We start from the raw sequence: 23,482 nt of genomic DNA, 5'->3' as shown, positions 1-23,482 counted from the left end.
TTCCTGAAGATCTTCATCAGACCTGCTGCACATCCAATCACCGCTACTAGTTTGTATGCCTCTGCCTGCTAGACTTTGTTTTGCTGCCCTTTGTTTTTGTGGGCCTTTCTTTTTACAAGGTGAGCTCTTCAGGTGCAGGCATTTGTACTTCTCACCCACAGTCTCTGGTGCGTTGTCTAGCACATAGTAGATTTTCAACGAATATTAAAGTAGCAGTCACATGACCTTCTGAGATTCCTTCCCCTTTTACGGTTTGTGATTTTATAATGATAGTAGATTTTAGCATCGATTCACATGTCAGTGGCCAGTTGTTGTCCAATCAATGCTTCTCTCACCCTGCCCACTGATAGTCTCTGCCCTCTCCTGGAAACAGCTGAAGCATCTTGTGCAACATGAGAGCAGTAAAGCATATAGTCAGTCTGTAGTCCTGAAATAAAATGGGCAAGATGATGACTTGAGAGTAAACTAACCTTACTTTACATTTATACCGTTTCATATTTCAGGTTGGACTTGGAATAAAGTGAAGTGAATTGAAAACCTCACAATTTTATGAATAACGATGAAGATTGTTATTTATAATAACACCAGACTTCACCCAAAATTTTTTGTTAGGATTAAATATCATAATGTCTGCAAATTTGGACTTACTATAGCCCTTGGCATGTGTAAATTCAATAAATGATAGCTGCTTTGATTTCTAAAAAGCATAGGAATGAATCAGTGTATATTCACTGCCTTCTGGTAAACAAGGAACTCTTTCTTTAAAATTCAATTCGAGGCTCCTTATGCAACCCATGGAACACAGAAAAACTTTACAATCATAGTTATATATCTAGTGTGTATGAGGGACATGCCACTGTGTGTGTGTGTGTGTGTGTGTCTGTGTGTGTGTGTTGTTAGTCAAGGGGCAACTTACAGAAGTTGGTTCTCCTTCTACTGTGTGAACCCAAGACCTTGAACGCAGGTCATTAGCCTTGGCAGCAGACTCCTTTCCCTGCTGAAGCATCTCCCTAGCCCAGAACACAGAAAAAGGGAGTCAGTTTCTCAATTCCTATAAGAATAGTAACTTAGTCCCATTCTTTATCTAGGAGAGATGTAAATCCATTATATACAACTGAAAAACAATAGCATGATGTCAGGTTCCGGTGCTACTTCAGCAAGATAGAAATGTGGTATTAAACCAGTAACAAAGACTGCATGACAATTAAGATCATCTTGTAGTTGCACAAAATGAAAGAGAAGGTTTTGTTTCTATAGCTCTCCTGACTGTGTAGCATTTCCTTTTTTTTTTTTTAATTATTTTATTTATTTATTCACTTTACATCCTGACTGTAGCTCCCTCCCTCCTCTCCTCCAGGTCCTCCCCTCCCCCTCCCCCTCCCCCTCCTTCTCCCCTATTCCTCAGAAAAAAAATCAGACCTGGGGAGAGCAGTGATGGGAGGACAGAGGGCCAGTAGAAAAAAGAGAAACCATGGCCAGAGGCATCTCTGACACAAGCTGGAGGATATGGGGGTGACTCCAGCTGAGATTCCCAGTAGCAGGAGTCACAGAGACTGAAGAGGACACCCTTTAATGAGACAGGATTCCTAGTGGAGGGAGAAGAACACCAATGCACCCAGAAAAACTTGGACCCCAAATTTACCCTGCTTAAAGACATGCAGGGATAAAGACAGAGCAGAGATTGAGGGACCGTCCATCCAATGCCTGGCCCAAGCTGTGCTGCATTTCTAAGGTGGAGGAAACAATTTTACGTTTGAACACACTATAGGGCTGGAGGTCAGATTTGTTCACTAGCTTACTCTGGGAAAACTTCAGGCAGTCCTAATCCACAAAGAACTTCTGAGTCTTGTGTTGTGTTGACTTCAGATATTCCCACAGTCTTAAGTGACAACCCATATGTGGAGGTTATTGACAAGTAACATAGGCCCGTAGAAACCTTAGGTGCCATAGGGTGATATTTCTGCTTTACTGTCACCCTCCTTTCTAACCAGTTGACCTTATTAAGCCTTCTCTAACAGCTCAACTGACTTATAGTGAAGAAACATCCTTAAATGTATAAACTTTGTGTATTCTTTTTGTCTGTTTTCTTGCTGTGTTTCTGGATAGTGTATTTGCATGCACTATCAAAAATCTTATTTTTTGTGATCCCAGCTACTCTAACTTTTCCTTAAAAACAGAACTTTCAAATTTCAAGGCCTACATCAACTCAATCAGACTCCTTATAAGCTCTCAGACAACAAGGTATTTTTTTTTTCCGGAGTGTTTTGTACTGTTCGTGTCAGTATTAGCTTCAGAGATATCTGCCTGGCTGGATTAGAGGCCCCAAAATGAGCTTCATCTTTCTCTTTCCTCCTTTTCTTCTCCCTTACTTTTTTCTTGTTAATTCTTTGATCTTTCCTTTTTTTAATCTCCCTCTTGGATGTGTACTAGGTATAAAATTAAATCTCCATTAGCTCTAAAGTCCCCTTTCTTCGTTATACTTGTGCATCCTATTTTTCAGACTAACAGAAACCACGGCACATACCAAGTCACCCAGTGACCTCACTAGAGAGGTCACGAATTATCAGTCTTGAGTTAGACCTCACTTTCCTGAGGACAAGACCTGATTTTCATTTCCAGACAAATAGTGCTGCTCTCAGTATCTGCCAGAAATGCGTCCCCTGCTCATCAGCATGGGTCTCCACTTACCTTCTGTTTCCTTGCACATCACAGGAAAGTGAAACAAAACAAAATCCATTCCAAACCCAAAAGCTAGCTCCAATTGATAACTGTTCTCAAAAGAAAAATTAGTTTTCTTTAACAGAATCTCACTGGGTATACAAACCAAATGTAGGCCCCCAAGCCCAGCAGCAGGTGGCCAACACAAAACTGACTCAGTGGTGTTTTGAGACTTATGTTTCTATTACAATGTTTTGCTTGAGTATTCCCCCCCCCCCTTTTTTTTTTCTCTTACAGGTCTTTTGCCTTTATGGGTTTTCTCTATGTGCAAATGTGTGTGCCCCTGTGTATGTGCTTATTATGCTTCTTCTTTTGGCTCTTATTTTTCCCCTGTTGATTTGTTTTGCCCTACTCAGGTTTGTTTGTTTTTTATCTTATTTTATTACATTATTGTTTTGTCCTTCCTTCCTTCCTTCTTTCCTTCCTTCCTTCCTTCCTTTCTTCCTTCCTTTCTTTCTTTCAATGTCTGTTTCTAATGAGAGGAAAGCAAGAAAGGGTGTAGATTTGGGTGGGTGGGGAAGAGCTTGGAAGAGTTGGGGAAGAGGAAACTGAACTCAGAATAAACTGCATGAAAAAAAATCTATTTTCAATTTTAAAAGGAGAATTGTGTTCCTGCAGTCAGAGACTGTAAATTTCACTATTGACCCCTATCAAGTATGGGCTCCCTGCCCAGTTTCCCTGGGAATTGCCACTAGAAACAGCCAACTCAGAGCTGGGTATTACTGCATTGCTGCTGTCCTCAGAAGCAGAGCCCAGCTGTGTCAGCATGGTGTGGCACAGTCTGCTTTCCATGCTGGTAGTTTTTTTTTTTTGCTAGAGTAGCTAGACGTGTTAGTGTCATGATCCAGCAACTTCAGAGATGCCGCTGCTGGTTATTAGCCATTGCCCACTTATTTAAGAATGCCTCTCTGTTTATTAGATCAACCTGCCAGAATACTATCAGAGTATTTTATATTCAGATATATTATATATTACATTATACATATGTAATTATCAGAACAACCTGTCGATGTCCCAATTATCAGTCTTATACTTTATGCAAATTAGGCTCTGTACAGAAATTTGTGAAGCTGAATTCTGGAAGAAGTGTAATTATTTTGGGGGATGTCTTAAAATATATCCTGGAATTTGAACGTTTCTATATTTTCTAGACATGGTCTTAATTATTAAGAATGGGCTGAACTTCACAGGGAATTACTCGTTCTTTGTTTTCCCTCCAGAGTCTTGGTTATTTCTGCCAAAGAATGATGAGTCAGGGATGCCTTGTCATGTCAACTGGCTAGTACATCTGCTGTGGAAGGATTATATACATTAGCATAAGCTATATGAAGCTGCTGGTATTAACCGCCTTGTTTCTGAGGACGGCAGTTCTCCTTTGTTAAGAACTGCCTAGGCCTGAAGATGTGAACAGAGGAGGGGCTCTTCCCAAGGCTCCTTTCCCAGTGCTGTGCCAACAAGGAAGTGGGGGCTTAGTGTGTGCGAAGTGGCCAAGGGATTTCACTAAATAAACAAATGTTCTAACTTCAGATTTTTCTTCCAGGGCTGGAGATTGAACCTAGGGCCTGCACACGTCTATCAAGAACTCTTCCATTGAGCTACATCCCTAACCCAGGTTTGGATTTTCAGTCAACACATCTCAACAGCTTATTGATTGATATTTACTTCTCAGCCTTTCTTCTCCAGTTACTGGTCAGGTTTTTGGCCTCTATGCCTAAAGATGTCCATCAGAATCACGATTTTAAGAAGCCTCTGTCAATCAACACATGATGTCAGTCATTCTATAAATGTTTCCTTATGGTATCCCAAGGGAGTCTCTTTCAATCAAAGTTAGTTGAAATAAAATGCAGAGAGATTTGTACAAATCTAGTTTGTGAACATTCAAAAGTTTAATGACTTCATAACAGCAAGACAATATGTCTTGCATCGTATATATAGAGTCCCCGTTTTCGGTGGGAACTTTCTTAAGAGTATGTGGACCCTAGAGTGACTGTGGGGAGGGGGTGAAGAACTCATGTGATCAGGAACAGAAAAAAAATTCAAACACAGTAATTTCTACATCCATTTTTCAATCAGTCCAATTTATTCTTTTTTTTTTTTTTTTTTTTTTTTTTTTTTTTTTTTTTTTGGTTTTTCGAGACAGGGTTTTTCTGTGGAGCCTTGGCTGACCTAGACTCGCTTTTGTAGTCCAGGCTGGCCTCGAACTCACAGCGATCCGCCTGCCTCTGCCTCCCGAGTGCTGGGATTAAAGGCGTGCGCCACCACGCCCGGCATTTTTTTTTTTTTTTTTTTTTTTTACTGCCTCCCAAAATTCTTTCTATAACAGCAACAGAACAATAGGAAGTTATCTACAACCGTGGCTGTTGACACTTGCAAATCATTGTGAAAGTTATGGGCTCTTTTCTTCACAATGCAAAATCGTATATTTACCATGTTTCAAATTTTGTATCTGAGCTTAGAGCTTTTATGTAAAATCTTTATAGAGCATACAGACTCCCAGCTGAGGAATCACTCAGGATCCCACCACCTCATCTCACAGTAGGAAACTGGGAAGTGAGGAGACTTGCAGCAGCTTATAAAGTGTCTAACTGCAAATTACAGAGAGAGAAGGAGAGGGCTCAACCCAGTACAGATTATTATAATTCGAGTTCTATTTTCTGTTCCCTTGAGTTGTATGCCTCTTTTCCTTTTTTGTATAAGAATCCCATAGAAATAAAACAGCAGCAAAGATAAGAGTGGACAGAGAGACGTTGTGTGCTCATATTTCTCAATTAGCTATAGAGATTACTCCAGTAGCATTAATGAACTTGAGCAGCTGTGGGATAGATGCAGTTCCTTAACACACATAGCCAAACATTGGCATGTTTCAGTAGATCCACCTGTCCCTGCTCTCTCATGGCTTTCTCTCCTGTGTGCTCACCAGCACCGAGAAAGTTTTGCCTCTTCTGATGCTGTTCACCTTCTGCAGGAAGCTAGTTGAATGAAAGGTCAGAGTTCAAGGAAGTGATTTCATTGACAACATTAAATATTTACTGAATCTTGAGTTTCATCCTGGCTGTGAACCAAGTGACTGTCCCCGCCTGGTGGGTTTGCAGTAGAACATTGACTTGCAAACTGTTTTTCTCGCAGAGGTTAAAATCCTGTCTAACTGGATTTGTGTCTTCAGTCTTAAACAATGAAGTGACGAAGAGGGAAGGTGGGAATATGATCTTTCATGGGACAGAGGTTTTCTCTCTCTCTTTTATGTTTCAACGTCAAGAAGGGCAGAGGGTCCAGCCACCTCTCCTGGGCCTTTGCTGCTGCTTCTGTGGAAGGTCTTTGTCAGAACAGGGAGTGCCTAGCACGTACCTAGTCTTTCGGCTTGATGAATGATCTGAGGCTGTGTCGTCTCCTACCTGTAAACAGGAAGTGTGACCAGAGACTCTGGAGAGTGTAAATAGAGATTTAAAAAATTTTTTTAACTTAATTTTTTAAAACGTGTCCACTTTACATCCCAATTGCAGCCCCCTCCCTCATGGCCTTCAGGTCCCACCCTCCCTCTCTCTCCCCTTCCTCCTCCTCCCCTAGTCCTCAGAAAGGGGGAGGCCTCCTCTCCTAATATCTGACCTCAGCCTATCAAGTCTCCTCTGGAAGGCTTGTATCCTCTTTCTCTGTGGCCTGACAAGGCCACCCTGCCAGGGGGAAGTGATCAATGTGTGGGTACCAGAGTCCATGTCAGAAGCAGCCCCTACTCCCTAGATTATAAAACCCACAAGGAGGCTGTGCTGCCTGTCTACTACATCTGAGCAGGGGGTCTAAGTCCTCACCATGCATGGTCCTTGGTTGGAGCATCTGTCTCTGCAGCACCCCTCTTTCTACCTGGATTTGTTGGCCCCATTGGTCTTCCTGTGGAGCTCCTGTCCCCTGTAGGCCCTTCTATCTCCCAATTCTTCCATAAGACTCCCTGTGCTCCACCCTGAAGTTTGCCTGTGAGTCTCAGAATCTGCTTCCATTCCCTGCTGGGTGGAGTCTTTCAGAGGACCTCTATGGTAGGCTCCCATCCTGTTCCTTCTCTTCAACTGCTTCCAGTGTCTATTCTATTTGCCCCTCTGAATGAGAATTAAGCATTCTCCCTAGGGTCCTTCTTGTTGCTTAGTAGCTTCTTTAGTTCTGTGTATTGGGGAAGTCAGTAGAGTCTCCCACAGGCCAGTCAAACAGCAGCGACCTAGAGTCCACACACTGCACAACCCGTAGTGTATGCTAGCACACAATTCTTTTTTTTTTCCCTTAAAAATTCAGGTTTTTTGTAATGAGGTAAAACATAATAATATAAAACAAAAACTAACACATCAAAATTGGACAAAAAAAAAAAAAAACCAGAAGAAAAAGAGCCCAAGAGAAGGCATAATAGATGCACTTGTTTACACTCAGGAATTCCATAATGACACTAAACTGGAACCTCTTCAGTGAATCCTGAAGAGGAGGATGCAAAATGTAAGAGCCAGAGGATGGAGGACAACCAGGCAACCAAGGCCCTCTAACTCAACAGGACCACTGCACATGAACTCACTGGGATTGAGGCCTACACCAGTCTGCACCAGGTCCTTTGCACAGTAAATTCTTCAGCCTTCTTTTTTTTTCCCCTTCACACTCACAGTGAGGCAGTGCTGACTCTGCAGCTGACATCACTCTTTCTTGTGAATATGTTGGGCAGTGTTCCCAGGTGGATTGCTATTGTACATAACTTTTAATAATTGTGCCTGGGTAGTTTTCTTTAAACTGATGCAAGGCTTTTTTCCTCCCTTTCTACAACATATATACTTTGCTTAGCCATAAATATACCACTACAATAGTTTCCTGTCAGTTGTGGAGGAGGATAAAATAAGCATACAATGTGAAAATCCTTGTGTGGTCTTAAAACCATTTTATATCCAGAGTATGCATGTCTTCTTCTGAGAGTCTCTGGTCTCAGAGAGCCTGGGAACTGAGATGTGAGTTCAAGATTGGGGGTAGGGCAACAACAGGGAAACTGGGGCATGCCCTATGTTGTACTCCCAAGCTGCAGCTTCTGTTCAAATTCCTGAGCAGCTCCCAGACCCTGTTGGGGTGTTTCACACCCTCTTCTGCTGAGGCTAGTACTTGCAGTAAAAGGGGTCTCTTCTTTCAGTTGCTGGGATAAAATACCCTGACCATGAAAAACTTTTGGTGAGAAAGTTTATTTGGCTTTCAATTCCAGGTCATGTATGTCAAGGTAGGAACTTGAAAGTAGGCCTGCTGGCAGTGCCACACAGTATTCCCTCTGACCAGGAGATGCACCCATTCACAAAGAAGCATGCTGGGGACCATGGAAGACGCTGCTTGATGGCGGCAGGCACCTGGCTTTATGTCTGTGATTCAGGGCCACCTGCTGGACCCTCCCAAATCAATTAACAATCAAGGTAATCTCTTACAGGCATGCCCAGAGGCTGTTGATCTAGGCAATTCCTCAGCTGAAATTCTTTTCCAAGATAACTCTAGGTCCTATCAAGTTAGCAGTCAGCCAAAGCTAAGAGGAGCATGAACAATCAGTCCTTCAATTCCCTCGCACACCTCTGTCTTCAGGCTTGGCCACCATCTGCTCCTCCTGCTCCAGCCAAGTTATTTCCTTTTGGCCAGGATCACTTGGCATGTTAATTCCAGCTCGGTCCTAGAGCCTAGCCTTGACATTCTCTGATCCCATTAATATCTCATCAGCTAAGTATATAGCTCACTTATCCCTTCTCCTTCCTCAGCATGAAGCAGCAGCCCAGTTTCCTGGGGCCTGGATCTCAGGGCTCCCTTGGTTCCATCTGAACTTCCAGGACTCAGCATGTGCCCAGGTTTCAGTGACCTGTACAGGGTGTTCTTGCTAACTTGTTTGTTTTCTCAGATAGAGAACCCCGTACTTAGAAAAGAGCATTATTAAAACGATCAACCAAACCCCACAACAACAGACTCTTCCCTGCTGATTTGATTTGGATGTTCTGGGTGGCTAGGCAAATGCCTGCCTGCTGGAAGGGCTGTGTTACCTTCCTTTTGACTGGAATGATGGACAGAATGGGATAGGAGCCCATGGCTTTCCTGGTTCTTTGATTTTGCTGTCTTATTCTTGGGTGGTGCATAACTCAGACCAACATCTGCCCAGTTCTGACCAGGCAGCCTCCTGGTGTGAGGTAAGGCCAGGGACCAGCTCCAAAGCTGAAATACCTTCCTCCTACAGCCTGAGGTCACTATGAGTTGGCAGCTGGACTGCCCAAGCTTTTTATGGTAAGGACAGAAATCAGGACAGTCTCAGTGTGAAGGCCAAGTGGAGTGTGTGTGTGGTGTGTGTGTGTGTGTGTGTGTGTGTGTGTGTGTGTGTGTAGTTCTGATAGCTCAGACAGACTACAACTGGAGAAAGTGTTTGTTTTAACTGAGGTTAGTGAGAAAGGACAGTCTAAGGCTGTGCTGCCGACCTGTGTGGTTCTAGATGAAGCACTTAGCCTCTCTGAGCCTTGTTTATTCTTCTCTTAAAATATGTATGAAGTAGGTTAGGTTCAGTCTCAAATATGATGAACAGAAAGATACTGTCCAACAACAACAAACTTTGATAAAGACTATTTTTAAACATAATTTTCTAGCTTTTAACTTCCGAACACTGTAAACTCTTCCGTACAATCTTCACTATTCTCAAACTTACTTTCTTAAGAAAATTGAGGTGTGAACCGGGCATGGTAGTACATGCCTTTAACTCCAGCCCCCGGGAGGCAGAGGCTAGCCTGGTCTACAGAGTCCAGGACAGGCAGGGCTACACAGAGAAAGCTTCTTTCAAAAAACCAGAGGGAAAAAAAAATAAAGAAAATTGAGGTATACTGAGGTTGAAGTCTTGTCCACATAGAAATATAAGAAATGCCACATCAAATCTTTTTTAAATTCAGATTAAAATTCTCTCATGTAGTGTTCAGTATTGGCCATTTTTTTAAGGCCTTGGGCTTCAGTGCTGAGAAACAGCTTTGAAAGATAGCTGGCCTGCAAACCTGGAGAGATTTTGCCAGCTGGTCACCTGTTCAGCTGTTTACTGTCCAGGATGGACAAAAACAGTGGGTCTTTTCTAAAGCCCACTTAGCTCTGCTTATCCCAGGTACAGCTTGGGCAGAGTGGCCTGGTTTTTATGACTGGGGAACTCATGTCCACCTGACAGCTACTGGGTTAGGTCAGGGTCAGGGTTAGAGTTGAGTAGCTGTCACAGGCTCCTTTCCTTTCCTCCATAAAAGTCACATTATGTGCCCTGTTACTCACTTGCTTCAACTTTAATACACGTGCTACATCTCAGGTAGTTAAGAAACTACCTGTAGGCATGAGAAGGATTGTTTGCAGAATCTTGACTAACTAACGTTCTATACAAAAACCTGGAAGAAAACTGCCACCCTGCTGTCCCAGAAGCACAGGTCACTTTTGCTTTCCTGTACAGTTTCAGGAACTCTTGTTTTAAAAATGGGGCGGGGGGGGGGAGATAAGAGGGGTTGGGCGATTCTTCTGTATGAGGCCTCTATAATAATAATAGTAATTTGAAAAGGAATGTCAGTAAATTACCCTGCTATAGATGCAGTTGAGCATCAGACCCTTTGATTTCTTGTCTCCTTCACTTTCCTCACCATCTGGCCTCAGTTTTAGAGGATTTCCTGTCTCTTTTACTTCAGCTTCTCCTGTGAAGACCAGGCTCTTCAGGCTGGTCAGCCTGCTTCTTGAAACATCAGCTGCCCCTCTGCCGTGTTTGCCCTTCAGGCTTTAGGTTTATTGGTTTCCTTTGAATTCAGTAACAACAACAACAAAAAAATCTCCCTCTGACATAACTCGCCCCCTTATTCTCCTGACAGTGTCCTATGTCTTCTTTTATTTCATATAAACATGATAAAAGACTAACCTACACTCAGCAAGTTCCATTCATTGTTTGCAGCCTCTGCTGTCCAGCTTCTCTTCTTAGGCCATCTGAAAGTCTCAGATTCTAAAAGAGCAAGGCTTATTGTGGGCTTTGTGTGGCTGCACATTTCTGGGTCACTTGGTCACATGCTCCACCACCTTACAAAGTATTATACTTTTGGCTTGTCATATTTCTGTTTCCTTTTCAAGTGTATTCCTCTCCTCCAACCCAACACTGTGTTGGGTGTGCTCCAGGTGTTTGGTTCAGACATTATCCTCAGTACTGACAACCTTCTCCACACTCAACATTTAAATTACTACCTGTATGCTAATGACACCGTCATTAGCGACTCACCCCATGCCTCCCTGATCTTCAGACTTAACAATTCCATCACTTCCTGGGTTTTTTTTTTTTTTCTGGATATTCTCCAGATATTTGGCTCCTTTTCTTGAAACTAGAAGTAGCACCTTCCTGTATCATCAATCTCTAGTCTTCACTCTTTCTCCTCCCAAAAATCCGAGTTATGAAACATTAGATTCTCCCTCACCTGCATCAGAAAGCTGATGGTTAAATTAGGTTACTCTTTATATATTTTGGATATTAGACCTCTGTCAGATGTAGGGTTAGTGAAGATCTTTTCCCAGTCTGTAGGCTGTTGCTTTGTTCTGTTGACAGTGTCTTCTGCCTTACAGAAGCTTCCCAGCCTCATGTGGTCCCATTTATTAACTGTTGATTTTAGAGCCTGGGCTGTTGGTGTTCTGTTCAGGAAGTTGTCTCCTGTACCAATGAGTTCAAGGTTCTTCCCCACTTTTTCTTCTAACAGATTTAGTGTCTCTGGGTTTATGTTGAGGTCTTTAATCAACTTGGACTTGAGTTTTGGGCATGGTGATAAATATGAACCTACTTACATTTTTCTACATGTAGACATTCAGTTAGACCAGCACCATTTGTTGAAGATGTTATTCTTTTTCCATAGAATAGATTTGGCTTCTTTGTCAAAAATTAAGTGTCTATAGGTATGGATTTATTTCCGGGTCTTCGATTCAATTCCATTGATCAACCAGCCTATTGCTGTGCCAGTACCATGCTGTTTTTATTACTGTTGCTCTATAGTACAGCTTGAAATCAGGTATGGAGATTCCGCCTGAAGATCTTTTATTATACAGGATTGTTTTAGCTATTCAGGGTTTTTTGTTTGTTTGTTTGTTTTTCCATATGAAGTTGAGAATTGATCTTTCAATGTCTTTAAAAAATTGTGTAGGTATTTTGATAGGGAGTGCATTGACTCTATACATTGCTTTTGGTAAGATGGTCATTTTTACTATGTTAATTCTCCTGATGCACGAATAAGGGAGACCTTACCATCTTCTGATGTCATCTTCAATTTTAACTCAATTAAGAAATGGGGCTCAGAATTAAACAGAGAATTCCCAATAGAGGAATATTGAATGGTTGAGAAACACTTAAAGAAATGCTCAATGCCCTTAGTCATCAGATAAATGCAAATCAAAATGATTCTGTGATTCCATCTTATACCCATCAGAATGGCTAAGACAAAAAACTCAAGTGATAGCACTTGCTGGTAAGGATGTGGAGAAAGGGGAACACTCCTTCATTGCTGGTGGGAGAGCAAACTTGTACATCCACTTTGGAAATCAATCTGGTCCTTTCTCAGAAAACTGGGAAGAAGGCTACCTCAAGACCCAGCTATTCCACTCCTTGGAATATACTCAAAAGATGCTCCACCACACAACAACGACATATGTTCAACCACATTCATAGCAGCCTTATTTGTAATGGCCAGAATCTGGAAACAACCTAGATGACCCTCAATCAAAGCATGGATAAAGAAACTGTGGTACATTTACACCATGGAATACTACTCAGCTACTAAAAACAAGGAAATCCTGAAATTTGCAGGCAAATGGATAGAACTAGAAGAGATCATCCTGAGCGAGTTAACCCAGACCCAGAAATATATACATGGTATATACTCACATATAATTGGATGCTAGTCCAACAGGGATGCCCCTGAAAGTCTTTGCTTACCAGGAGATTGGTATAGATGCTGGGGCTTCCTATTGGGACTCCAGGAGAGAGATGTATAGGAGAATGGGGAAAGAAACCTACAAGAAGACCATTAAGGCTGGCGGATCTAGACCCAGGAGGATCTGCTTAAACTACTGTCATCAATGAAGGACAATGCATGCAGTAAACCTAGAACTCCTATTCAGATCTAGCCAACGGACAGCACGTTCTCCACAGTTGTGTGGAGAGCGGGGACTGACTCTGACATCTCTGACATGAACTCTGGTGCCCCCTGTCTGACCATTTCCCCTTGGTGGGGAGGCCTGGTGGCTCTCAGAGGAAAGGTAAGCAGGCTACCAGTATGAGACCTGATAGGCTGTGATCATATGGTGGGGGAGGTGGTCCCCTCTGTCACAGACCTTGAGGAGGGGAATAGGATGAAAGAGGGAGGGAGAGCGGAACCGGAAGATACAAGTGAGGGGATAACAATTGAGATATAATCTGAATAAATTACTTAAATCAAAAAGTAAAAATAAGAATAAATAATAAATTCTGTTACTCCTCCGCTCCCTTCTCTTTGGTCTTTCAGATTCATTCCTTCGGTCCCACTCTTACTAGCCACACAGTTAGAGCTGGGCTTTCTTTGGCCTGGACCACACAACAACTCCTTTGCTGGCCTGGGTTTCTGGATTGTGTCCCCTGAGTTTCCCTTGTTGAACAATAGCTGTATAAATCCACTCAGAATACTCTAGGGGAAATTCTACTCATTTTTAGCATCTACTATCGCACTCCATAAGCACCAGGTCCCGATGCTTGGTATGCCTCACACTGTGAACGCGGCAACACCCAGCTGGTAGGTGTCTACTACCACTCTGTTCTTCCTGTTCTTTGTCTCCTTTTTTTTTTAATATATGTTTTGCTATGAAGGCTTAGATTGGTATTTTGAGTTTCAAGTAACTATTAGAGCCTTCACGCTTGAGTCCATTAAAAAAAAAAAAGACACAGTTAAATAGCTACTTTCGTCGTTTTAATCCTCAAGACAGTCAGACGGAGGACTGAGTATACAGTATTCCTGTGTCCCCTGTGATTAAAAAGTTGCCAAGCAGTGTAGATTTTTCACACCAGTGTGGCACGTAACCCAGAAAGGCTCATCTGTTCTGAAGTGTGCACTGCCCTCTAGTGGCACTTATTGGAAGGACACATCCAATCCTCAGAGAAGTTTGTTTGCCGTTATTTTTCCCCAAACATGCATTGAATACTGCCAAATTTACCTAATGATTTGAGAAACTCATTTTTTGACACAATTAGAAAATAAACAACCTAATGCTGATTCTAGGCTTTATGGTTACAGATTTGTCTTCAAATGGTGACATCATCTTTCAGACACAGAGTACTCAAGTTTAGAAAAATTTCTTCTAAATTATAATGAAGTTATAAAAATTCTTGAAAGCTAATCGAATACTGATGGGATGATGAGGCAGAAGCACAATGTAATCACCTAATATATTTATAGTGGATCAGTAACTTGTGAATCAGGGTAATTATCGAGTTTCCTGTAATAACTTTCATGTGTAGCCTCTGTTGTTATTGTTAATTAGAATTATAACTAAGTTTAAAAAAAGTTTTAAAAAATACTGACAAATTGTAATTCACAATATTTTTATTTAATTAAAGAATATTTTTGAGTCAACCTCAGTTCTGAAGGCTTGTAATCCCAGCTATTTGGAATGCAAAGGTGTGAGGACCTCGAGTTCAAGGTCAACCTGGGAAGAGCAGTGAGATTCTGTCTAAATGCTAAGTAAACAGTGGGATGGGGCCATAGCTCAGTGGTATAGTTCTTGCCTTGTGTGCATGAGGCCCTAAACAGACTTTCCAACATCTTCCCATGTCACAGCTCAAGAGAAATTTGGCAGCAGAAAGTACATTATGGTTCTCAGAGAATGCTTAATTAGGAATTAGGAGGCTGGTTCTAATTACAATCCCCTTGCTGACACCCAAGGACTTAGAGCTCTTGACCTCTAATAAAGGGAAGTCTCACCTCTGAGCTGAATCATCAGGAAGAATATTAGGGAGTAAGGCATAGAAGATTTTCATTCACGCAGTCAATATGACACACTAAGAATGTGGACGGCATGGGGTTCAGATTGTTTGGCTGAGATTCCAAGTTTACACTTGATATCTACAATGTGAAATGAAAGCATTCTAAAGCACACACAACACTTGGAAAGTTGATAAACTTAAAGCTGATGCTATAGAGACCTAAAAATAAAACTGGGCTGAGCAAAAAATAAAACTTACTTTGTTGCTTCTAAGAATTCGTTCTATGAGCAGATCAAAGCTCTGAGTTGCAAACCCCACTTAACCCCAGTGTACCCTTTTCAGTTTTCAACCAAGAGATGAAAAGTGAGAAAAAACAAATATCATCACTATACAGCTGTATAATACTGATTGATATCATGTAAAAGTATATTTTATGTGATTTATGGTTTTGCTACCAAGTGATTTAAAGGAATTTTCTAATATCATAGAGCAAGGGTAAATTATTAGAACACTATCAAAGAATATTAAATTATGTTCATAAACACACTGGTAGGAAAATGCCACAAAGCCAAGAACACAGCAACCGGGAGTCAAGGTGTCTACATTCCTGTGGGATGCTTGTTGGCTGCTCTGAAATGCATGTAGCCACATCTGCATATGAGTCTCATAATGCTTGCTTGTGTGAAGCGTCACATTAGCATCCTGCTTGGCATCTGCCTCTTTAGATGAAAGACCCTGCAAAGATCAAAGTTACCCTGATGCTCTGGGTAAAGGGCAGCTGGATGCAGTGACACTCTTCTTCTGTTCACTGTCTATAACTTTGTAAGTCCTCTGGGCAGGATCAGAGAAATAAGGCAGTATTTCAGAAGTTTTAGGAACCAATAAAACTATTGCTTGGCATTTTCCTTCTTCTGTTTCCAAACCTATGAGGAAAGCTCTTTCTCCCATTCTCTCCCATACTCCCTCTTTTTTTTCCTTCTCCTCCACCTCCTCCTCCTCCCCTTCCTCCTCCTCCTCTTCCTTTTCCTCCTTCATCTTGTTGTTCTTCTTGACTCAGCTTAATCTACTCAGAATCACTTGTTGAAGGAATTTGTAGTAACTTTTCAAAGAATGGAAAGACTTTACCTATGGTGTCCTCTTCATCCATATTTTTTTCCTCCTTTATTAATTTATTCTTGTTACATCTCAATGGTTATCCCATCCCTTGTATCCTCCCATTCTTCCCTCCCTCCCAATTTCCCCTTATTCCCCTCCCCTATGACTGTTCCTGAGGGGGATTACCTCCCCCTCTATATGATCATAGGGTATCAAGTCTCTTCTTGGTAACCTGCTGTCCTTCCTCTGATTGCCACCAGGTCTCCCCCTCCAGGGGACATGGTCAAAGGTGAGGCACCAGAGTATGTGAGAAAGTAATATCCCACTCTCCACTCTACTGTGGAGAGTGTTCTGTCCATTGGCTAGATCTGGGTAGGGGCTTAAGGTTTACCGCCTGTATTGTCCTTGGCTGGTGCCTTAGTTTGAGCGGGACCCCTGTGCCCAAATCTGCCTATCATAATTGTAGGCTTCTAGGACCCTCTGGGTCCTTCTACTTTGCCTTTCTCCCATGATTCTCTCATCTAGAGTCCCACTAGAATGTCCTCTCCTCTGTCGCAGTTTCCTGGTAAGTGAAGGCTTTCGTAGGACTTCATCCATATTTTCAAACTTGAGATTTACAAGACAGAAGTTGTTTGACTGCTGCAGTGAACAAAAAATCTCAGGAAAAGTCAAGTATTAGATCAAAATGCTAGGAGAGAAAAGGAGAAATGAAAATAAAATCCACTTTTGGTTTTGATTTCCTGTTGCATTTCAGATCTGAGGCTCCAATGTGTTAGGTCAAGACTGTATTTGGTTTTGCATAGTTCCTTGTTTTATAACCTAATGCTGTTTCATCCCTTCCTGTTTCACTTGTGCTTTGTTTCATTTATTATCCTCTCTTCCCTTCCTTCTTCATTTGAAATCCTTGTTTACTATATTACAGAACTTAAGAGTTCCATGGGGTGTGGAGCTTACATTATTGGAAACCCACAAAGCTTAGTAAATATATAAACATAATAAAATCTATGGACTTTGACTCTATAGGAGAAACATTTGATCAAATACTGCTTCCTCCAAGATAACTGCTCTGAGTCCACAGAGACTCAATTTTCCATAAATAGAAATGGGGTGTGGGCTCATCTGTTGCTTTTTCTGAGGTCTTCTCTATTCTTCCTGGATGTGAACTCCTGGAAAGAGGGGCTTTGGGAGAGTGGATGCACAAGCCAGAGGTGGAGTCTTTGGAAGTAGGTGAAAACACTCTGTACCTGGGTGTAGCCTGGGAGACTGCCTGGCTACTTGTGCCTGAGAGTTTTGGCTTCTAGTCCTTGCTTAGACCTTTGCACCTTGACCATCTCGTAAATGTTTCTGTTTTGATCTGTGTGCCACTATGGTGGTGGCTATTCTGGGTGCCCAGCGATGAGTAACAGCAACATAAACTGCCCCAACTTGGAAATAAAAACAGGTCTGAGAGAAAAGATGGTAACAAAACATCTCTCTTAATACTTGATAAACACTGGAGGCCAAGTTTCTGGCTTCACAGGTTCTTTGCACCGATCTTGACTTTATATGACTTCCATGCATCTATAAGAGCAAACTCAAATGTGCAAACAGTATCAATAGTAAAACCTTCCTTACCTGGCTATTATAAAGGGCCTCAGGAAGTCTTAAGGGGATATTTTAGGTTAGGAGAGCCTTTTAAAAATTGAAGGTTTTTTCCGCTTTACAATTGTTGGTCGTGACACTGCATATTATATATGTGAAATGAAAATGTGACTAACTTAAAATCACTCCTTGAGCTGAGGAAAACCCAAAGCATAAAAAAAAAATCCCCACATTTGTTTCATCAGAGAAACGTGGCCGTATTTGGGGAAAGCCCTAAAATTTAAGTAACTACAACATAACACAGCATATAGGCAAGTACTACAGATTGTTAATTGCCGGCAGATTCATGCCAGTCCTAAGAACTGTGTCTTGCTCAGGACAAGAGACTTGTGGACCTGTCTTGCAGGTGCAGCTAGTAGGTGACCCCATGGACCCAGAACTGCAGAGAACTGTGAGCCCAGGGCATGGCCATCTCCCCAGTGTGACTTTCTAGTTACGTACTTCTCAAGCTTCTTGATAGAGATCGGGGGATAAGCTACACTCAGACAGGGACCAAGTGATTCAAGCTGTGTGTGTGCGTTCTGGGGGATCCTTCACCCTTCACACAACATCACCGTACTCTTTTCTAGAACAGATGACTGGTCAATGTTTTAGACAGAGGCACAGAAGGTCAAAGAAGGAAATGTTACTGGGCTATGTCCTCATTGTTTCCCTCCAGGTTATATTTTGTATCACATAATGGCAAAAATTAAACAAAAATATAGTATTTTCTAATTTGTGCTTTTTGTTTTTTGAGACAGGGTTTCTCTGTGCAGCCTTGGCTGTCCTGGACTCGCTTTGTAGACCAGGCTGGCCTCGAACTCACAGTGATCCGCCTGCCTCTGCCTCCTGAGTGCTGTGTTTTCCAAATCTGGGTTGTTTCTCCAGAAACCTCTGGCAAATAGCTCTATATCAGCTCTGGCCTTTTATGCTGAAAATAATGGACTCCTTTTGCTCTCAACACCTGTGGCCGATTGATATGTTTTTTGACTTTGTTTTGATTTGCATTGGTCTTTTGACCGTTTTTTTTTTTTTTCTGTTAATTTTAAACAAAGATAACACAATGATCTTGGGTATAAGGCTCTGAGACCATGGCATGTCAACCAGGATTAAGGCTCCTCATTCACTCTGACACCCAGAAACATTGGTACTGTGCTCATTCACTCAAGGTCACTGTTCCAGACGTGCCTCCATATTTCTGGGCCATGGTGAGGTGGAAGATCAAGGCAGAATGGCATGGGGAAAAAAAGCTGACCAGCTTACGGTGGCTCAGAAGCAGAAACAAAAAATATAAAGATGCCCAGCGCCTGATGCAGAATTTGAGAACTCATCTTTGGTGCTCCCCTCATTAAATCTGGCCTACTGTTGTCAGCCTGACATAATCCACAATCACCCATGCAAAGAACCTTGGGAATATTTAAGGAGGATAACTTTAATTTTTAACTGGTATGGGAGGACCTGCTAACTATAGGTGTCATTGGCACTGGGGTGCAGGGTCCCAGAATGAAAGTAGTGAGTTACACACTAGCATTAAAGCATTTCTCCCCTCTTCAGTGTAGATTAATGTTATCAGCAGTTTCAAGTCCCTGCAGCCTTGGTTTCCCCCCAAAGACAGACTGTAGCTTGGATCTTTGAACCAAACAAGCCCCTTCCCCCTTATGTAGCTTCTGCAGAATGTCTCGTCTTCTTATCTTCTGTGGGTCTCCATCACAGGGGCAAGAAACAAAGCTTTCTGCTTCCTACACGTGAACCACCAGTCAATAACGGCATCAAATGATGATTCCATCAATGGGTTAATACACTACTTAGACCAATATCTTCATCAATTGCCCAAAGCCCATCAGTTAGTAACCAAGGACTTTTCTTTTCTATCCCATAGTATTCTATTCCTAATACCCGAAATACTCATGTCCATCTCATGAAGCAAAATCCTTCTAAGAGTCCCCAGAGTAGCTGTAGTTCTAGCATTGCTCAGACATTTAAGTTAAAAAATCTCCTATGTTACTCAAGGCAAGCTGTTATAAATCCAAAGAGAAAAGTATGTTCCTCTAACATATGGTGGAGCAAGTACAGACTAAATTCTCCTATTTCAATGGGAAGCCATTGGAACACTGGTCTATGCAAAGACTTCGATTTCATTTTAACAGTCACTCCATCTTGACCTCAACTTTCTATGGGCTTTAAAAAAAATCTGGCCAAACTATTTATTAAATCTTTCTGCTCTGCTGTTTGTTCCCAGGTCTTACTTCAAAACTGTCTAAAACTAGTCAGCAATACCCATGCTACAGCCCAAGTGCTGAGGTGCTTTGAAGTTTTCCCTGCTAGATTAATGATTTTATTACTTTGTATATTCAGCCTCACTGTATTCTAATAGGATGCATGAAATGTAGACAATCTTTCCCCAATGTGTAACACAGATGCTCTCTAGTCCAGTCCTTGGTACTGATTGCTCCTACTGGAAACCTGAGAGTCCGACATTATCATCCACAGTCTGTCAACAATTGGGTCTTCTGAATTCCACCTGTTTTCTTAGACCAGTGGTTATCAACCTTCCTAATGATGTGACCCTTTATTATAGCTCCTCATGTTGTGGTGAACCCCATCCATAAAATTACCTTTGTTGCTACTTCATAACTATAATTTTGCTACTTTAAGGATCATAATGGGAACATATGTTTTCTGATAGTTTTAGGTTACCCTTGGGAAAGGGTCATTTGACCCCCCCCCCGAAGAAGTCTCCACCTACAGGTTGAAAACCACTGTTCTAGGCTATTCTCTCAACCTCAAAATCCTTCAGTCAGTTCCCAAGGCTACTGGACCACACCATCAAGTAGTCACAGCAATAGTGATATCTGTTCATACTGTTTTTTCATAAGTCATGTTTTGTCACTATAACAAATATCTGAAAAAGAAGGGCTTAATAGGGGGGGAGTTTAGTCTTTAGTTATAGATTCAGAGGTTTCAGTGACTGGCCTCTTGGCCCTGTTGCTATAGGACTGAGGAAAGGCTCAGTGTCATAGTGAGATCACACAACAGAGGAAGCATGGAAGCAAGAAATTTGAGAAAGACAGTGCCTCTAGATAGCCCTATGCCCCACCTCTGAAATGTTCTGTCACCTCCCAATACTATTGGGATTATGAATTTATCACTGGGGTAATCCATTACTTATCCTAAAGCCATCATGATTAAATCACTTCCCAAGTTTTATCTGTTAGCAGACACACTTTGAACATTCATACCCCAAATTACATATATTACATATATTAGTAAATAAGTAATAGTAAATAAGTAATAAAAAGCATTATGAAAACAGAATTAGTATAATCTATATGTAATATCTACCTGCACTATATATGCTCAGGGAAGTGCCAGTGATTATCCTGAAAGTGCATTAAAATGAAAAGGAAAACAAAAATAGTTTAGTAGAGGAAGTGTGTGTTACTGAGTATTGAGCCTAGGACCTCACACATGGTAAGCAATAAAATACTCTATTTTTGAGCTATATTTCTAGCCATTTTTGATACTGTTTCATTTTGGCACAGGATCTTGCTAAGTTACCCAGGTAGGACTTGAACTCACTATGTAGTCCAGGCAGGCTTCAAAATAGCTGGGATTATAGTTTCACAACATCAGGCGCTGTTTTCAGTTCTTAAGTTTAAATCTTTATAAACTTATATACAGGTAGATAGATTTTTTTATTAATTTATTCTTGTTACATCTCAATGGTTATCCCATCCCTTGTATCCTCCCATTCTTCCCTCCCTCCCATTTTCCCCTTATTCCCCCCCCCTATGACTGTTCCTGAGGGGGATTACCTCCCCCTGTATATGCTCATAGGGTATCAAATCTCTTCTTGGTAACCTGCTGTCCTTCCTCTGAGTGCCACCAGGTCTCCCCCTCCAGGGGACATGGTCAAATGTGAGGCACCAGAGTACATGAGAAAGTCATCTCCCACTCTCCACTCAACTGTGGAGAGTGTTCTGTCCATTGGCTAGATCTGGGTAGGGGCTTGAAGTTGAAGGCCTGTATTGTCCTTGGCTGGTGCCTTAGTTTGAGCGGGACCCCTGGGCCCAAATCTGCCTATCATAATGTTCTACTTGTAGGTTTCTAGGACCCTCTGGATCCTTCTACTCTGCTATTCTCCCATACTTCTCTCATCTAGAGTCCCCATAGGATGTCCTCCCCTCTGTCCCAGTTTCCTGGTAAGTGAAGGCTTTCATGGGACATGCCCCTTGGGCTAGTGTGCAGATATAAGTGAGTATATACCATTTGAGTCTTTCTGCTTCTGGATTAACTCACTCATTATGATCATTTCTAGCTCAATCCATTTGTCCACAAATTTCAGGAATTCCTTGTTATAAATGGGACCTCATGAGGCTGAGAAGCTTCTGTAAGGCAGGAGACACTGTCAAGAGAACAAAGCGACAACCTACAGACTGGGAAAAGATCTTCACCAACCCTACATCTGACAAAGGTCTAATATCCAAAATATATAAAGAACTCAATAAATGAAATACCACCAAAACAAATAACCTAATTGAGAAATGGGGCTTGGAACTAAACAGAGAATTCTCAACAGAGGAATATCAAATGGCTGAGAAACACTTAAAGAAATGCTCAACCTCCTTAGTCATCAGGGAAATGCAAATCAAAACAACTCTGAGATTCCATCTTACACCCATCAGAATGGCTAAGATCAAAAATTCAAGTGACACCACATGCTGGCGAGGATGTGGGGAGAGAGGAACACTCCTTCATTGATGGTGGGAATGTAGCCTAGTGCAGCCACTTTGGAAATCTGTCTGGCGCTATCTCAGAAAACTGGGAATAGGGCTTCCTCAAGACCCAGCTATTCCACTCCTTGGAATATACCCAGAAGATGCTCCAGCACACAACAAGAAAATTTGCTTAACCATGTTCATAGCAGCTTATTCATAATAGCCAGACCATGGAAACAGCCTAAGTGTCCATCAGTAGAAGAATGGATAAAGAAACTGTGGTACATATACACTGTGGAATACTATTCAGCTATTAAAAACAAGGAATTCCCGAAATTTGTGGATAAATGGATTGAGCTAGAAATGATCATAATGAGTGAGTTAACCCAGAAGCAGAAAGACTCAAATGGTATATACTCACTTATATCTGCATACTAGCCCAAGGGGCATGTCCCATGAAAGCCTTCACTTACCAGGAAACTGGGACAGAGGGGAGGACATTCTAGTGGGACTCTAGATGAGAGAAGCATGGGAGAATAGCAAAGTAGAAGGATCCAGAGGGTCCTAGAAACCTACAAGTAGATAGATAATTTTTATGCAGCATCTTATTTACATGATCATGATTTTCAGTGGGTGGGAATTGCTTGCATTTTAAATTGCTGCCAATAAAGGACAGAAGTTTGTGTCTTTGTATTTATTCTCTTGTCATTAAAACGGCTTTCCATACATTTAGTTAATGTTAAAAACAATAGCCTAAAAATCGTAGTGTTTCTTTCACTCATTTTGGTGTTATAGTCAATGGTTATAATAGCTTGAGGTTTAAGCTACTATGCGCAAGCTGTCTTTAAGGCTGGATTAGAAAAAAACAATTTTGTCTTTGAGTTTGAAGTCTCATTAGAGTACGCAGCTAGGTAAAAGCTTTAATATAACGGTTCCATTTACATACCATGTCTTCAAATCACCTATATCATAATGTTCTGATTAGGTTTTTTTTTTAATTAAGCTTTCTTGTTGATAAATTTTACATAATCAGAACCTCTAGAGATGATTTCAGGTGGAATACCTGTATTTTCTGCCACCATAAAGGTGACTATGAAAAGAAACGATGACCAGGACACCATTCGATTCAAGCAACTTGAGCCTGTAAGGCACTGCGCCCACACAGTGTTCTCTTCCTCTCCCCTTCGTTCCTCTATTTTGTTAAGTGCCAAAAATATATTAAAGGGTGATTAAGGGCATGTGCTGCTCTTGCAGAGGACCTAAGTTTGGCTCCTGACCCCCCACCTGTCAATCTAGCCCCCTGGAGCTCTGGTTCCTGTGGCCCCCACCTGCACTTACAGCACACACCTCTCTATAGATGCATATTTAA

The sequence above is a fragment of the Acomys minous genome, assembly GCF_964271855.1.
Source record: "Acomys minous genome assembly, chromosome: 11".
In the NCBI taxonomy this organism is placed as follows: domain Eukaryota; kingdom Metazoa; phylum Chordata; class Mammalia; order Rodentia; family Muridae; genus Acomys; species Acomys minous.
Note: the sequence above shows the minus strand (reverse complement) of the source record.